Source organism: Octopus sinensis, linkage group LG7 (assembly GCF_006345805.1).
Source record: "Octopus sinensis linkage group LG7, ASM634580v1, whole genome shotgun sequence".
NCBI classification, from domain to species: domain Eukaryota; kingdom Metazoa; phylum Mollusca; class Cephalopoda; order Octopoda; family Octopodidae; genus Octopus; species Octopus sinensis.
Window position 1 is genome coordinate 30,857,147 of NC_043003.1, and position 17,340 is coordinate 30,874,486.

General features: G+C 35.0%; 1 protein-coding gene across 13 annotated transcripts in view; it reads left to right on the forward strand.

Annotated features, from left to right (window-relative positions):
* Positions 1–17,340, forward strand: part of LOC115213916 (probable protein phosphatase 2C T23F11.1) — a 242,823-nt gene that overhangs the window by 94,527 nt on the left and 130,956 nt on the right. Inside the window, exon 1 of one of the 13 annotated variants that reach the window (XM_036504690.1) lies at positions 5,462–5,522. The exons of the other annotated variants lie outside the window; for them this stretch is intronic. The gene's annotated coding sequence lies outside the window, so the exon portion shown is untranslated. Of the gene's footprint in view, positions 1–5,461; positions 5,523–17,340 lie in introns of those variants that run through there. 13 annotated transcript variants of the gene reach the window in all.

Here is a 17,340-nt window from a genome sequence, read left to right on the forward strand (position 1 = left end):
CAGCGATACACACATATATACATGTGTGCATACATACACACACACACACACACATATATATATATATATATATATATATATATATATATACATACGACTGGCCTCGTGCTGGTGGCGCGTAAAAAGCACCATCTGATCGTGACCGTTGCCAGCCTCGCCTGGCCCCCGTGCTGGTGGCATGTAAAAAGCACCATCCAATCGTGGCCCGTTTGCCAGCCTCGTCTGGCACCTGTGCCGGTGGCATGTAAAAAGCACCCACTACACTCACAGTGGTTGGCGTTAGGAAGGGCATCCAGCTGTAGAAGCATTGCCAGATCAGACTGGGCCTTATGCAGCCTTCTGGCTTCCCAGACCCCAGTTGAACCGCCCAACCCATGCTAGCATGGAAAGCGGACGCTAAACGATGATGATGATGATACACATACATACATATATTCTTTCACTTTCCATCTACTCACAAGGTTTGGGTCAATCCAAGGTTACAGGAGAAAATGCTTGTCCAAGGTGCCATGCAGTGAGACTTGAACCCAAGACCATATGGGAAGCAAGCTTCTTAATCACACAACCATACCTGCACATATCTGACTTGCTAAGAAGTTTTCACATCAGCATGAAATTTGCAATCATATGATTATGATGTGAAGTCCCCAGCCGCTTGGCCATGTCTTTGCTTATTTGGGTCTTAACATTCGGTTGTCTATGTATTGGTTCACTTAGATGTGACAGTATAAGGTACAAGATTTTCTGGTAATGTTACATGAAATTGGCTGGTCATAATCGTCTCGTAAAAGAGAGGATAGGTTATATTTATCTCTTGTATACTATATCATGAAATTTGATCCAAGTGTCAACTGTTCAAACCACTGCTTTTCCATCTCAGAAATCATGTACATTTTAACACTTGGATAGCTTTCTTTACTTTACTGGTTGTGGCTTGTGTGTGTGTGTGCATTCATGTGTGTAAGATCTTGCCTGTGCAAGTTTTTGTTTGGATGTGTATCTATTCTATCTATGCTTACATACATACATACATATATATATATATATATATATATATATATATATCATCATCATCATCATCATCGTTTAACGTCCGTTTTCCGCGCTAGCACGGGTTGGACGGTTTCGACCGGGGTCTGGAGAGCTCGGGACTGCCCCAGGCTCCAGTCTAGTCTGGCAGTGTTTCTACAGCTGGATGCCCTTCCTAACGCCAACCACTCCGCGAGTGTAGTGGGTGTTTTTTACATGCCACCTGCACAGGTGCCAGAGGGGTCTGGCATCGGCCACGTTCGGATGGTGCTTTTTTTATGGGGGGGGTGCAGAAATATAGGGGAGCACCAGTGGGAGGGGTGGTTCAGAGGACAGGTAATAGGCAAGTAGAACGTAGGATATCGAGAGAGGGGTAATGCATGGTGAAATAGCGTATTGAAGAGGGGGGTTCAAAGAGTAGACACCTATAATGGTGGTGGGGGGGGTGCAGAAATATAGGGGAGCACCAGTGGGAGGGGTGGTTCAGAGGACAGGTTCTAGGCAAGTAGAACGTAGGATATCGAGAGAGGGGTAATGCATGGTGAAATAGCGTATTGAAGAGGGGGGTTCAAAGAGTAGACACCTATAATGGTGGTGGTGGGGGTGCAGAAATATAGGGGAGCACCAGCAGGAGTGGTGGTTCATATATATATGCTTGTATGTGTGTTTGTGTATATCTGTATGTCTCTGCTCTAGTGTAGGTCAGTGCATATTTATTGCTTCATAAATATATTTACACCTGTTAATGTCTGAAATATTTTCTGGCTTCATCAGAGGAGACTCAATATTTGTGATGCAATCTTGGCTCTCTGGTAAATGGAGTGTTTCCTTAAGTTGTCAGAGATTGTTAGCCAATAAAATATCACGAGAAATGTTTGGGCAGCCTGTGTTGTTGTTAATGAGGTGTGACTGGTTCTTAATTTTTTTTTTTTTGTACTTCCTCTCTTGTTCACAATTCTAACTTCAACCTTTTCTTGCATATAGCAAAAAGCCCTGTCGAAAAACAAAACAAACTAGCCAATAAAAAAAACAACCTGTATATAAGACAATTTATTTTACATAATGTTACTAGTGTTATGTTAATTTAGCATTATTAGCATTCTTAAAAATCAACATTAAAGAAAATAAGATACATCTAGCAAAAAACAACAAAGAAAAGCTCTTCAAATAATGGTAAAGAATTTTTCCATATTAAAACAAATGCCCCACTGGAATCTTCAGTTTTCTTTCTGGAATCCTAACATCCTTGGCAGGGAAATTTCCCCTGCCTGGTTAAAAAATAGGATGTTATCTATCATACAGGATGATTCCCATTGAACTGTGTCAGTGACTGTTTGATTCCTGATTAATCCAGCTCATTTCATTTCTTTCTTCATTTGTTTAGTCCCAGGTTAGCCCTAGTGAAGCAGACATGTGATCAAAGGTGTTCCAGCTATTATAACTCCATCTTTTCATACAACTTCAACTGCATTAATTAATGTATTGTTTCCATATTTTAAAGCAGTGTCTTCAGTTATTTTAGTTTGTCTTCATTTACACATTTCAGTCGTTGGACTATGGTCTTGTTGGGGCACTGTCTTGAAGGGTTCTAGTCAGCACTTACTTTATCGGTATCTTTTGCTGAACTGCTAAGTTATGGAGATGTAAACAAACCAACTCTGGTTGTCAAGCAGTGTTGGGGACAAACACATACATGTTGTATCTTCCACACAGTTTCCACCCACCAAATTCACTCATAAGGTTTTGCTCAGCCCAGATCTTTAGTAAAAGACATTTGCCCAAGGTGCCATGCAATGGGACAGAACTCCAAACCAGCAAGCTTCTTAATCACACATCTATTCCTGCATCTATGATACTCAAAATCCACTTCAGTGTAGTTTAGATGCTATTTCTTGTAGGTTGAGTACTGAATTTATAGTTTTTGTCAACAACTTGAGGAAGAATTAGTTCTGCTAACCTAAATTACTTTTTAAACACCATATAAAACTGAAACCTTCAGTGCTAACCCCTAAAACTTAAGGATCGTGACCTATTTTTATTTCAGTATTTACTATGGGGGTGTAGTGTTTATAGGGTTGTTTCTTTGAAAAGCTGTTTCCTCGTGTGTTCGAGGTCATGGGTGAAGTTGGTGTCAGGCTGATCTTGCAGAGCAAAATATTTTGGTATTTGGCAGGTTTAATGTTGCTCTGGTTCCTAATTCTAAGTCTAAGCCTATGTGTTTAACCCCCAGGTCACTCCTGTTGGAGGAAACCTATGTCCAAAAACATTTCAATAATGAACACCTCATTTTTACAAGCTTAATTAATTTTGAACTACATTATCCATTATGTGGTTTTCTTGTTTTTAAAACTGATAGTTATTTGAGAGATTTAACTGATATTTTTAGCAGGACAAGCCACCACTTTGTGTGTGTTTTAGCAGTGGTTATGGTGGTAAATCCTCTATACATTTCATTTCCCTTATACAAGGTGGTGAGTGAAAGAAAATAATAGAATTCAGTTCAAATGAAGCATTACTAAAACAACACTCCCACAAACCCCACTCAAACAAAAATGTTTGTGAACTTAGGTAGAAGAGAAATTTAAGCCCCTTAAATGTATTATCATCTAGTTTTCTGAGGAAGTATAAGAATTATATAGAATAATTGAAGTATAAAAATAATGTTTGCAATTTTAGATTAGAAAGTTAACTCTTGGGTGAAGAAGGACTATGATCTGGTTTTAACTCCTGATATGAGTTATATATCATGCTTCAGTATTCCCTGCAACTGTGCTAAATGTTCATTCATGCAGCATTAGGGCTCTAGTTGCACCCAGTCAACTCTGCTTGAGAAAATCTATTCAGAGGCAAACAACATATTGGGTATACTGAAATTGCAGTTTAGTAAATAAGAGCATTGACAATTCAAAGGAATACGCTACCTTGAAGCAAATTAATATTCTGATTGAATGAAAGAGTCATTGGATTTGTAGCATAGAAATGATATATTCATTTTGAATTTAAAATAAGTTGTATGTGCATATATAAGACATCCAAAGGAAGTCGGAAAATGCATTGATTTAATCATGGTATTGAGAGATTAAATCAAGACAAAATCAAAATTTCATGAATCTGTTCTGCCATAAAGAAATGTTTTGGCTAGTCCAAAATGTGCCCAAATTGAGCAACCCTATGATCATAAGTGTTCCAGCCATTAATATTTCAGCTGTTACTTTCAAACATATTATGTCTATGAATTTTACATTATTGTGTCATGAGGGTAATTTAACCACTATTTCTAGAGAAAGAAAAGTAATTTATTTACTGCCTAGCATATTGCAACCCTCTCAATAAGGGATCAACACTAATGACTTAGTTTTTTGTTTTCTGAAATATTTTCTTGTTCTATATTTTTTAAACATGTTTAATGTGTAACTGATATCAACATTAAATTACATCTATGACATACCATAAAAGCATAATTAGTTCACAAACAAAAATTTCACTTGTTTGTTGATCACATGATATGTTTACATTCTTTCTATCCAATCAGGTATCAGTTTGTTGGTTGCTCAGAGTTATGTGTATAAGTACATACTCAGCCTTTTAAAATATTTTGTTTTAATGGTTTCAGAAGACAGGAAGAAAGCCTTCTGTAACTGATTGTACTGATGTGGTTGTTGCTCAGCTTTAACAGCTGCATGTCAACCCATTTAAGGAAAGATGATTGCTTAGGGAATTGCAAGGGGTTGACATCTTGTAGAGGAAGTATTGGGGAAATTGGTTTGTGTTAGGACTTGAGAGAGGGACAAGAAGAAGAGTCTCAGGTGAGGTTGAAGAGATGTCACATGTAACTAAATTGCTCTGAGGTGTGTAGATGCCATTACAATAGTGGTAGAAGATAACACATATGGGTCTGTGGTGTGGGCTAGAGGATGGTGCATGTTAATTAGTGGGTCCTTCCTAACAGCTGGTTAGCTTTTGCTGATTGCTCCACTATATATATATGTGTGTGCACACACTGTTAGAACAAGTTTGTGTGCTTTGGTTGCTTATTATGTCATCACTTGTCACATCAGACCTTCTCTCTCTTCAGCTTTCCCTAAAAGACCTCCATCCACAGTTGTCACTTTCTAGCCTTTATGTTTTGTTTATGCCTCAATTATGAGGTGGGATCACACCCCATGATCTTTGCAGATCCTACTCCCATGAGTGCATGTGCCCTCTTTTACTTCATTGTATAATACATGATATGATCTGAATTTAAAAAAGAAATCTACTTTAGTAGGCATTGTTGTCATCATGTTTGTCATTACCATTGTAGTGAATATTTCTTCCATCCTCGTCTTATTGCCTTTGCTGTTTCTTCTAACCTTCATCCTCCTCCTCTCTCTCTATCATTGCTATTTTACTTATTATTTCTCTTCTATCTTTTCCTCCTCCTCACCTCTAGCTTGTTCTTCAATAGAACAAGGAAGGATAAGTAAAAGTATAAATTACTGTTTAGCTGAAAGGTAAGTTCTTTTCAGATTCAGAAAGCGACTGTGACCTGCTTTTTATTTTGTGTGTGCGTTTCTTTGTGTCACTTTGTGCCAGTGTCTTTAAGAAAAGGAACAACTGTCACACTGCATGCTTGCTTTCCTTTTTCCTATAAATCTGGTGCATTCTGCCAAGTCAAAAGAAACCAGTCGATATTTATGAAGAAGAATAATGAAGTTGGTAGAAAGGATTGACTGCTGAAGTAAATGATTTAGTGTATTTAATTTCATCTGTCTGGATTATAGTTTCAAATCTTTCTAGGATCATATTTGCTCTTAATCTTATTGGATAATTATTTTCATACTCATGAGTGTTATAATGTTTTTTTTTTTTTTTTTTGGTGATGTAAACATCATTCTTGTGGGACATTTCCCTACTTTTTACTAACTTGATAATTTCAATGTTAACACTCTGTAGCATGAGCAATTTTAGAATCTTTGAGTACAAGAAACACAGTGTCTTTAATAAACAGCTTGAAAACTTTAAATAAAAATAAGCAATTAGTCATCTAGTTAGGTTCAGGTAGTTTAACTGATGTCATTTTAAAAATGAAAATACAATTTTTTAAACTTGGAGATAGCAAATGTCTGTTGAATGTATTTCTCCTTAAGTAAAGGTGAAGAACCAAATCTATTCAGTGATCAAGTAACTAATTGATCTTTGAATGGATTCTGTTCTTTTCTCTTATTGATTTTTAAGAGAAACACCTTTTTAAATTTTTAACCCTTTGAATTCTCAAACCACATGATCTGACTATCCAGTTTGCTTTTTCAATTCACACCATTAAAACCCATTAAAGGGTTTTTTTTTTCTTTACCTTTCACCTACCTTTGATTGCACCTTCCTTCTGTTTTGTTTACTTCTAAGTAGGACACTGTGTTCTCTGAGTTTGCTTCCACTCCCTCAATAAATCTACTTGATTCACTCACCTACTTCTGTATCGCATCTGACAAACCTTATGCTTAAAACTCTTTATCTAGTCCTCCTCTACTATAACATCTGGTTGGAATTACTATGCCACTCAATGTATCTTCAGATATTCACCTGAATATTAATTCCACTCACCCCACCTTACTTCTTCCCAGTCTAGGAGGGTCTTTCAAAAGATTATCAATTTTTGATCTTCTTCAAACTTGCAAATAAAGTGTGAAAATAGAACCTTTGATACTTTGCACGAGATTTTCAGACTGACACGTCTACTGCATCAACAGAGTATCTGCAAGCTAATAATAGAAACTCTACATTGTTACTAGAAATAGTAGGTAAATCTCTTTCAACTAATACTCTGTCTTGTTAAATTAAAGGACACATATTCATAAATTCATGGCCTGAATAAAGATGAGACAGTCCCACTTACAACACTTTTGATTATAGATTTTATATTCCACCAGGGTTGACTTGGGGCTAAACAACAACTGAAGCAAATAAAGTGTAGCAACAGACAAAGAACAGGATAAATTAGCACTCACTTGGTCAAGTAGAAACTTGATTGAATAGAATTCTCTGACAAATAAAAGAAATTATCTCTGAATTGTAGCATTTGGAATTTTCCATTAACAAAAAAAAAATTAAAAAAATTTTTTTTTTTTAAACAGATTTTGTTTCTAAATGGTTGTCATGTTTCCATGTAATTAGTTATGAATGCCTTGAAACCATCTGTTTTAACATGTTTTCCACCGATCACAGTCACTGTTATAGAGATTATCTATGTAGCAATGAATGAACACTGCTATGTTGTTGCTAGACCTGCTGAAATAGCTGAATAGTTAAACTATCCTCAGATAATACCGTGCCATTTTGAAATGAGTTGGACATTCATTAATGTAGTCTTAGATATGCAATCTTAGGGACAAAAATAAAAAGATAGGATGAGCAGAGCCTTTTATCCTAGGTTTGCTCAATCAGTACTGACCTATTGTCATATATATTCAAGTAAGAAAGTTAGAGCAACAATTTTTTTTCTTTCAAAATTCATGATTGTTACAACATATATATTTTTTAAAATCTCTTTTTCAAGTGAATTTGGATGTCTTCTAAGAAGCTGGTGGCTACTTCTGGTTGATATACTCTTAAAGTATACTGAAAGCCAAATCTCATCCCTTGGATAGGACACCAGGTTTGCCCATGTTGACTTTTCTTGTGGGCACAACTGAACTCGCCATTGCAATTCTGCAAAACACTTCCTATTTTTTATAGCTAAACTTCTGCTTGTGCTTCTGTTTTGAGTTGTGAGTTGTATGTATATAATATATCACCACCTAGACATTGAAGGCCTTTGACAGAGTCCATTCTGTTGCAAGAATTAGGGTTGTATCTCTGATCTGAGAATAACTCCTCTTCCTCTCACCAAACTTAAAGATCTTGAAAAAAAAAAATCTTGGGCTCTGCCCTTTCCTCCTATGGCTAAGACAAAAAAGAAAGTGGGCTGGTACATTTAATAGTTAAATGTTGTGGACAGAAATTCAAAGTAGTATTGAATTGTAGTGACAGGTTATGAATTCTGAGCTCCTTGCTAATTGTTCATTTAATGCTTTGTTTTTCCGATGTTAGTATGGGTTTGAATGGGGCTTTATTTGAAGCAAGATGTTATGGCTTGATACTCTTCCCGTTGCCAACTTTTATCTGCTTTTCAAGTAATGGGTAGCTTTACCCTACAGATCTGTTTCCATTTCCTTTGAGAAGTGAGTGACAAGTGGTTGATAGTTGACAGAATCAGAGAGAATGGAACATTTGGTAGCATATTTATTTGGGAATGGGACATACTGTCTGTATATTCCCAAAGATTGAGAGAGAGATTAAAAGAGTTTGATAAGGATACATTTAATTTAGCATGTAGGATTGGATGCAATTAAAATCAGTTTAGCATTGTCTTAGAGATTCTTGGAGGCATTTACATAGCATTAAAACATCACACACACTCATCTGCCCAATTATTCAGTCTTTTTCTCTTTCTCTCCCCTCTTTAATGTGTAGGTGTATCTGTTATGTCTAGATTCAATTTTGTGAACAATTGAAATGGGTCAATATTTTTAATTTAGATTTTGCTTCAATTAGGTTAGTATTATTTTAGTTTGTGTTATTTGATGTTAATATGTTTCTTTATTTTCCTACTCTGTTTTATCTTTTCAATTTTCATTTTATTTCATATATAGTTTTATATTTTATTTAGTGTTTTTTTTTCTGCTTTTTTCTTTCAATTCACATACTGACATATGTATTATTGGATTGTATAAAAAAGAAAAAAAAAATGAATAAATATTATCATGTGCCTGAAATATGTTACTTTTAATTAAAGTTCTATTGAATAAGAATGCAGTCAGCCTATATAGGCAGGTATATTAGAGAAATTTTTTCACTTTTGTTTCAAATTTTCTATTATGCAATTTATTTCTTTTATTATTTCATCGCTGGAAGTAGACATGTATACTTAATTCACCACATACTATAAACTAGTACTATAAAGTCAGCCTATTTCTGAGACTGTATTCATAGGTTCTCTAATTTTCATGGATACACATATACACTTAGTCGCCACTACCATGCATATATACATAAGACCATCTCTCTCTTCTCTAAATCCATCAAAACTTTTGATACACATCTTTACATATATATACAAGAGGAAAGTTCCTGGCTTTGGGTAAAAGAAGATACAAAAAAATCAATCAATTATGATTTTGTTCAACATATTTCCCTCTCAGATTCACATACTTATTGCAGCGGTCCTTCAGTTTTTGTAAGCCCTGTAAAAGAATTTGGAAGGTTGGACCTCCATCCAAGCCTTTTGCAATACCCTTAAAGCCAGGAGCTTTTCAGCACCCCTTTTATATATATGTGCTTGTGTATGTGTTACATGTAAACATAAATATGTACATATGCTAGTACATGTCTATGCTTGTGTGCTTTGTATGCAGATATTTAGGTGTATATGTAATTATATCTTTGTGGCAATACATCTAAATCTAACAAAGTTTTGGAGCCCACACACCTCTCCTCAACTTATACAGGATACATAAAAACATGACAAAGGACACAGCCATTATGTTAATGGTTATTTGTAGTAATTTGTTGCTTTTCATTCAAGTTCTGTTACATATTAACTGGTGATAACTTCCTTTTAGGTATGAGATGCAATCAATCAAACTTCATTTTAGATTTAAAAAAAACAGACATAAATTCATCTGCCCATTCACTGAATACTCTTATTTTTTTAGTTGATGCTTATGATAGAAAGATGTGGGAGACAGAAACTTACAACATAGACGACAACCGGGGTGTTTCTATAAGATAACTTGCAGAGAGCTGCTGAACTGATCTGTGGCTGGTACAAGTCCCTGGCAAGGAAGGTGAATGGTGATGGAATAACAGCTAAAAGACAAGCTATTGCTTACTGATGTTTCAGTAGAATGGTGCCATATAACAATTTGATAGGAGCTATAGAAAAATTCTGTCTCTGTATATCAAAAAATATACATGTTCTACTTGTCTTAATGCATCTGAAGGAGTTTATAGATATTTGGGCTGCTTAGGTTGCTGCAATTAAGTTTGTTGATGTTTATATTCTCAAATGTTCTAAGCATTCACTTCCATTCTCAGTTCCATGTGATGATCTGTCCAATACTGAGTTTCTCTCATTTTACAGGTGAATAATTACATCTATGAGATCTATCTGTCTAACCATGCTGAAGTCGATGAGATGACATTTTGTTTTGATTTGGTAGCATTCCCAAATGATCTGGTGTCTATTGCTATCAACTAAGTGAACATAACTTATCAAAAATAAGAGATTCAGTTTAGACATGCAAAAAATGCTTGCAGCAGATTTGACCAAATGGCCTAAATATTCCAACAGCTTTTTGCCTTGACCATCAAACCATACCAAGTAAAGATAAAAGTCTGAATCTCTTATTTTTGATTTGTTTGTTCACTAAGTTCTTGGGAATAAGTACCAGATCATTTGGGAATGCTACTTGTGATGAACTAGCATTCTATCCAGGAAAATTATATATCTACTTAATGTTATGAAACTGTAGCTCAGCATTTTCCATATAACTTCACCTAATATTTCCAAAACTATCTTTTCTGCTTTCTTAGATATGTAGAAATAACAACAACTTAACAATTCTAATGTTGGTATGTCACAGGGGGAAGAAGTGAGAGAGAGAGAGAGAGAGATCAACTGGTGATACTGACTGACCACAGTTTAAATTCCACTAGGTTATAACATAAAAATATTGTGAGGTGTTATGATTTGGATTTTTCACATATTACTCATAACTTTTTGATAAAAATGTCTAGAGGTAAATCTTGATGTGTAAAATAAATAACTGTAGTGCTGAAAAATTATCTAGTTATTAGAATGAAGAAATGCATGAGGGAAGAAAGTTGCTGGTGTATTGGGGTGGGATGTTTTTGCAATGTTTAAGTCTTAAGGTGAAAATGTATGCTGTGAAAGTAAAGCAAAAATGCTGTGATTTGCTCTGTGGTAGTATCTAGAAAGTGTGTGCATATTTATGTAGATCAGGAGACTTGAAATAATTACACTATCATGTGAGGGAGCTCCCACTGAGAGAAAAATCAATAAAGGACAGTAATTATGTATATTTATTTGATTTTTTTTTTCAGTGTTTCTTGTAACATTTTTTTTTGTACATTAATATGGTTTTAATAAATCTATACATTTGCATGAGTGCTTGGAGCAGGTATTTTACTTCTTAATGTACTTTCAAACTTTTACATATTTAGGATGTAGAGTATATCAGTCTGTGATAATGAGGTTGTATAGCTCCAGTCAGCTCTGACACTGCAACTTCAAAATACCTATAACACTGAAATGGATAATTATGTACTTGGGATAGATAATAATGCTTACTTTCAAAGATAAGAGTAAATATATGTTTTGCTTCAGACCAGACTGCTGTATGATTATTATAAGGCTTTAAAACACTTGCTCAAGTTCATATTTCTTTTCAGTACTTTTGCCAGATTATCTCTTTATCATGAATGGTCTTCAATTGAATCAATGCTATTGTTCCCCACTCCACCTCTTTTACCTCTGTCTCAGCCAACCAATAATATGTATAAGATACTAACAATGTCCACGGATATTTTGTTTTAATATTTGACAGTTACTATGATTATAAATATTGATTTCAAATTTCGGCACAGGGCCAATAATTTTGAGGGAGGGGGTAAGTTGATCACATTGACCTCAGAGCTCGTCTGCCACTTATTTTAATGACCCCGAAAGGATGAAAGGCAAAATCAACCTTCTTGGAATTTGAACTCAAAATGTAGAGACAGATGAAATTGAATATAACATCAGTTCATTATAACACTCACTCTATAAGCAGGCATATCATATAATTTGTTTCATTTGTTTTACATTTGTTTTTCCAAGTAAGCATGGGTTGGATGGTTACTTATTGAGGCATTGTTTTACAACTGGATTCCTTTCCTATTGCTAAGACTCACCCACTTTCAACTAAAGGATTGTTTTACTCCACTTGTGTTTGAAAGTGTGAAGCAGGAAGTAGAATGTAAACATTCACCCAGACACACATGCATGTATTCTCCCTCTCTCTCTCTCTTTCACACACACTCACAATAGGCATTTGTTCAATTTCCACTTGCAAATATGCATGGAAATGAGTTACATATCAATTGCATAATTTTAATAAGCCTTGACTTTCCATTTGAATTCAAGTGAAGGTAGTGTCAGGAACACAATGAAATAAAAAAAGAAACAAAGAAGGAAAAAGTTACTCCCTAGTTATTCATCAGGCTGAAATATCAATATTTCATATCCTGTCTCTTAGAAAAGGCTCTTAACTTTTAACTGGTACAGTTCATATAATTCTATAAGGGTATTATAGCTAGGGTACAACTTAGTGTAAATTGGAGAAGCATTGTATTAGAGAATTGCTTCATTGATTCTTTTTCCTTACTGAGCTCAACTCCTTTCATTGATATAGTTTATGCAGGCTCTCTCTCTCTCTCTCTCTCTCTCTCTCTCTCTCTCTCTCTCAATATCAATAATTAGCTACCCATTGGTAATGGATGCATCTGATTACAAAAACTCAAGCAATTGACTCTGTTGTGTAAATTAAATGCTGATTGATTGATTGAATGATTGATGATAATAAAAATATAGTAAAGTAAATAGAATTTATTACGGAAGTTAGATTCTATAAAGTAATTGAATTCCAAAAGCTTTTAGAATGATGAAACTTGTCTATATATTTCAATATGGTTGCATTATACTGGAAATGAATTGACTTTTCCATTCATGTTGTAAATTATGTTTGAAGGTTGTTTGACATGGTTGATGCCACCTCCCATTAGTATTGTTTGCTTGATATTCATTCCATCAGAAAAATTGGAAAAAATCTCTTTGTTTTTGTTTGTCAAGGCCTACTAGTTACAGTTAGTTAACAGATGTTCTATTGATGTTATTATCATAAACATGCTACTGATGTTATTATCAAAAATGCAATCTGAGCAAATTCGATTTTCAGATTTTAATAAAGTTTAAATATTAATTCTACTGTTTTATCTCCATTTTTTTCTATTAAAAAAAAATTCATTTATTTTTTTTTTATTCCTTTCATACTGCCAACAGACAAGCAATTAGAAGCAGAGTTTTCAGATTTAGTCAGAGGATTTGTTTGATTAATTACTACTATTATTATTGTTTTTTTCTTAAATTTTACATCACAATTAGGGAACAAGGTCATTGGTTACAGATTTCCAGTTTACCAATCACTGGTTCACTGTATTTCTAAAGGTGTGAGTGACCAGGGACTGTCTAACTTAATGCAAGGAAAGTATCTCTGGAGACTTGTGGTTGGTTTTTTTTCTCAACAAAGTTTTTATCCTCTGTGGGTATGTGTGTGTAAGGTGGTTGGTGTTAGGAAGGGCATCCTGCCATAAAAAACCCTATCAAAACAGACAGTGAAGCCTGGTGCAGTCTTCTGCCAAGCTAGCCCCTGTCAAACTGTCCAACACATGCCAGTATGGAAAATGGATGTTAAATGATGATATATAACACACACACTGTATATATGAGTAGGAACACATGGTAAAATCACAGATAATGGACATGGTTATCTCTCATCAGTTATTAATAAAAAAATCATCATAATTTCACGCCATTATTGATAAGATTGTTCACTTTGGTGATATGAACAAGAAACACTGCTAGAATAAGTGAGTGGTCATAAAGGACGGTGACGAAAACATAAATAAGTGATAAACAGTGACAGAATAAGGACAAGACATAATGGAAAATAACAGAAGTAGTTAGTATATATATATATATATATATATTCTTACATATAAAGGCCTTTTGGCTGTGACACAGCTTGAGATATGTTGCAGAAGTAATGGAAAAAATGCCCTATAGGACTTGAAAAGGAAAGTAGAGATGTGTGTGTGTGTTCATGTTAGCTTTTATTTCAAGCTATGAATAAAAACAGTTTAACATTAAACTAAAAGATTAGTCATTGCTTTTTAGTAGTGTACATGTTTATTAAACCTTTTACATGGAAAAGGTTGACAATCACTTCAAAGTTTCAACTTGTTTACTTTTATTAAACACTGGTGTATGTATGTATATATAGATATATATATTGTAAAAAAGAGTGAGTCTCTCACCCTTACCACTCTTTTACATTTATACCTCCCATTATACTCTGTTAGTCTCTCCACTATATACAGACCCACCCCCCATAATATCCTTATGTATAAGTGAAAAGGAAATAAAACAAAATATGAAAATAATATGGTAAGTTCATACAGCTCTAGATAATTGGAATGACTTCATCTCTCTATAATATATCTGTTCATGAATCCACCCACCTTATCAGCATTTAACACCCGCTTTCCATGCTGGCATGGGTTGGACATGGTTTCTACAGCTGAATACACTTCCAACCACTTTGCAGAATATATTGTTTTTTTTTTCTATTGCATCAACACCAGTGAAATTGCTTTTCAAATACCAAGCAAAGGGCTTAATGGAGTCCCTATGAGTGAAGGAAAATATGAGAGAGAGAGAAAGAGCGAGCGTGTGTGTGTGATGAGAGGAACAGATTTATAGTTGTGAGAGTAGTTGAGAGACTGTGTGTGTGTGTATATATATATATATATCATCATCATCATCATCGTTTAGCGTCCGCTTTCCATGCTAGCATGGGTTGGACGGGTCAACTGGGGTCTGTGAAGCTGGAAGGCTTCGTCAGGCCCAGTCAGATCTGGCAGTGTTTCTACGGCTGGATGCCCTTCCTAACGCCAACCACTCCGCGAGTGTAGTGGGTGTTTTTTACGTGCCACCTGCACAGTATATATATATATATAAGTTTCTGCACAGTTTCAATCTTCCAAATTCTACTCAGAAAGTACTGGTTAATCTAAGGCTGTGATAGAAACCATTTGCTCAAGGTGCCAAGCTGTAAGATTGAACCCAGAAACATGTGGTTGTGAAGTGAACTTGTAAACATCATGGCTATGCCTGCTCTCATGAATAACATCAAACATTCTGCACTTAAACCTCACGATCACTGTATGTTTGATTGCTATTGACAAGAATAAGCTAAATGAGAGAACTTGTTAGGAAACATATGGGTGCTTTTGAGAATTTTTCATTGATGACATGAAAAAAATTTCCATAGGCTTTCTTCATCATTCCCTTATATAAAATATTTTGAAAGGAATGTATGGTGTTCTGTTAAATATATTGGTTATGTTATATATCATAACAAGAATTTTAACTTTGCTTTTAGCATTATTTGCAAATCAGAATCCACTTGGAATAATTTGGTTGTTGAGAAAAGTTGTTGGGATTTCTTTAAGGACAGCAAGTTTGTATTGCACTTAATAACCTTGTACCGTTAACTTACTCAAGATACTTTATAACTTGCACTTGAATTACAATACGAATCTTGGATTTAGATATGAAGAAGGTAAACCAAACTAAATTTGGTGAACTGAGGGTCCTAAACATATCTCACCAGGTGTACCCTACTAACCTAGTAAGCTTTAGTATTAAAAGGTGGGGTGGGGAGGAAAAGAAAGTTGTGTGCGTATGAATTACTTCTTTAGCTAATGGTAGCTAGCTAGTACTGATCCGCTGTCATTAAAGAGATTAGGCTATTTTGATTATCTAGAGCTCTGAATTGGGCTATTAACTTTGTATTTTGTCCTTCATTTATTTTATATTTAGATAATAGAAGTGAAGTCACTAAATTTGTTCTGTGTTGGAGCACCAGCTCGCAGATTTTTGAGTTCAAGCCCATTTCACATATTTTGCAGTAAATGTGGTCAATATAGATTGCTTTAGTAGACCTAGCTAGCATGAGATTATGTGGGAAAGTTTCCTGAGTTCTAATTCAAAAGGAGATTTCTTTCTCAGCTTCTTAATACTAAAAGAATAGAGATAAGTTACACCTTGTCACTGAAACTTTTTAAATTTTATTATCATATTCAGTTGTGGAATGGACCAATTTGAGGGAAATATTGATTAGGGAGTTTGTGTTGATAGTTATGTTGTTCTTGTTGTTGAAGTGACTTGTGATATTGAAGATGTTGCTTGAATGATTTTGACAGACCTTTGATACTTTTCTCCTAACTTGGCAGATAGAATTATGTACAGTAATTTATCTTTCTTAAGATTAGAGCACTGTGTGTGTGTGAGAGAGAGAGAGAGGGAAGGAGAGTTAATATTGAAAAATTTGCATCATGAGTTAATCATTCAATATTGAAATTCATTAGCATTGAGGATGATATCATGTGTTTGTATTTTTAGATTGGTTTAATTTGAAAAAAAGCAGCTCCTACGACCATTTTCAGGGCTGCGGAGATGATTGAAACGAAAAGAGAATTTATTCTTAGACATTTTGAACTGTGTTCAGAGAAAAGCCATTCATTGCTTGATAATCTTTCATTAACAAACACACTTCAGCCTCTATCCACAGACATACTGTCCCCTCTCTCTGTCTTTCCTATAACTGTTATAAAAGTTGTCTTTCTCAAAAATACTTTTTTTCATGCCTTCTCAATTCAAGCACCCGTGATTCACTCATTTTATCTTCTCTTATCCAAGTTGCATCCACTGTAACCCTGGCCCTGCACTAATAAGTATTCTCAGTCCTTGCTGCCCAGAACATTCTCTTTGGAATCTTCTCCATGTCCATGTCTTTCTTACAAATATTGACCAGCAACAATTTAAATGGAGCACTAATGACATCAAGCTCACTGGAACTACAGACGCCTTGGGCATTGCCCCTTCCTCTAGGCCTTAGCAAAAGGAAAACAAAACCTCCTTTACTTGAATGCTTGCAATACACCTGACTTTTTCTAACAGTAGCCAAAGGCCAGATGCTTTATCCTCCTTCACCTTCCCTCAAATGGGTTTGCTCTCACTACTGATAATTGGTAACATTCACAAAAAGACATAGCAGTTGATAAACTAAATACCCTAAACTAAATTCCAATTTTCTGGATTCTGTGTTCATATATTTTGCTGTAATGAATTGCACTGTAAAGGATTTTGAGGCTGTTTTTGTTCTTGCAAGTCTTTGGTCAACCCAGGTCTACAGTAGAAAACACTTTCTCAAGATGCCAAGTGTGCAGTGTGACTGAACCTGGAACCATGTGGTCTGAAAGCAAATTTCTTACTACACAACCTCACTTGATATATTTGATACGAACAGGTTGAATCTGATTATGCCTTGCATTTAGAAATCAACATCATTGTATATTTTAGATGATTTTGAATTGTAAAGTTCTTAACTG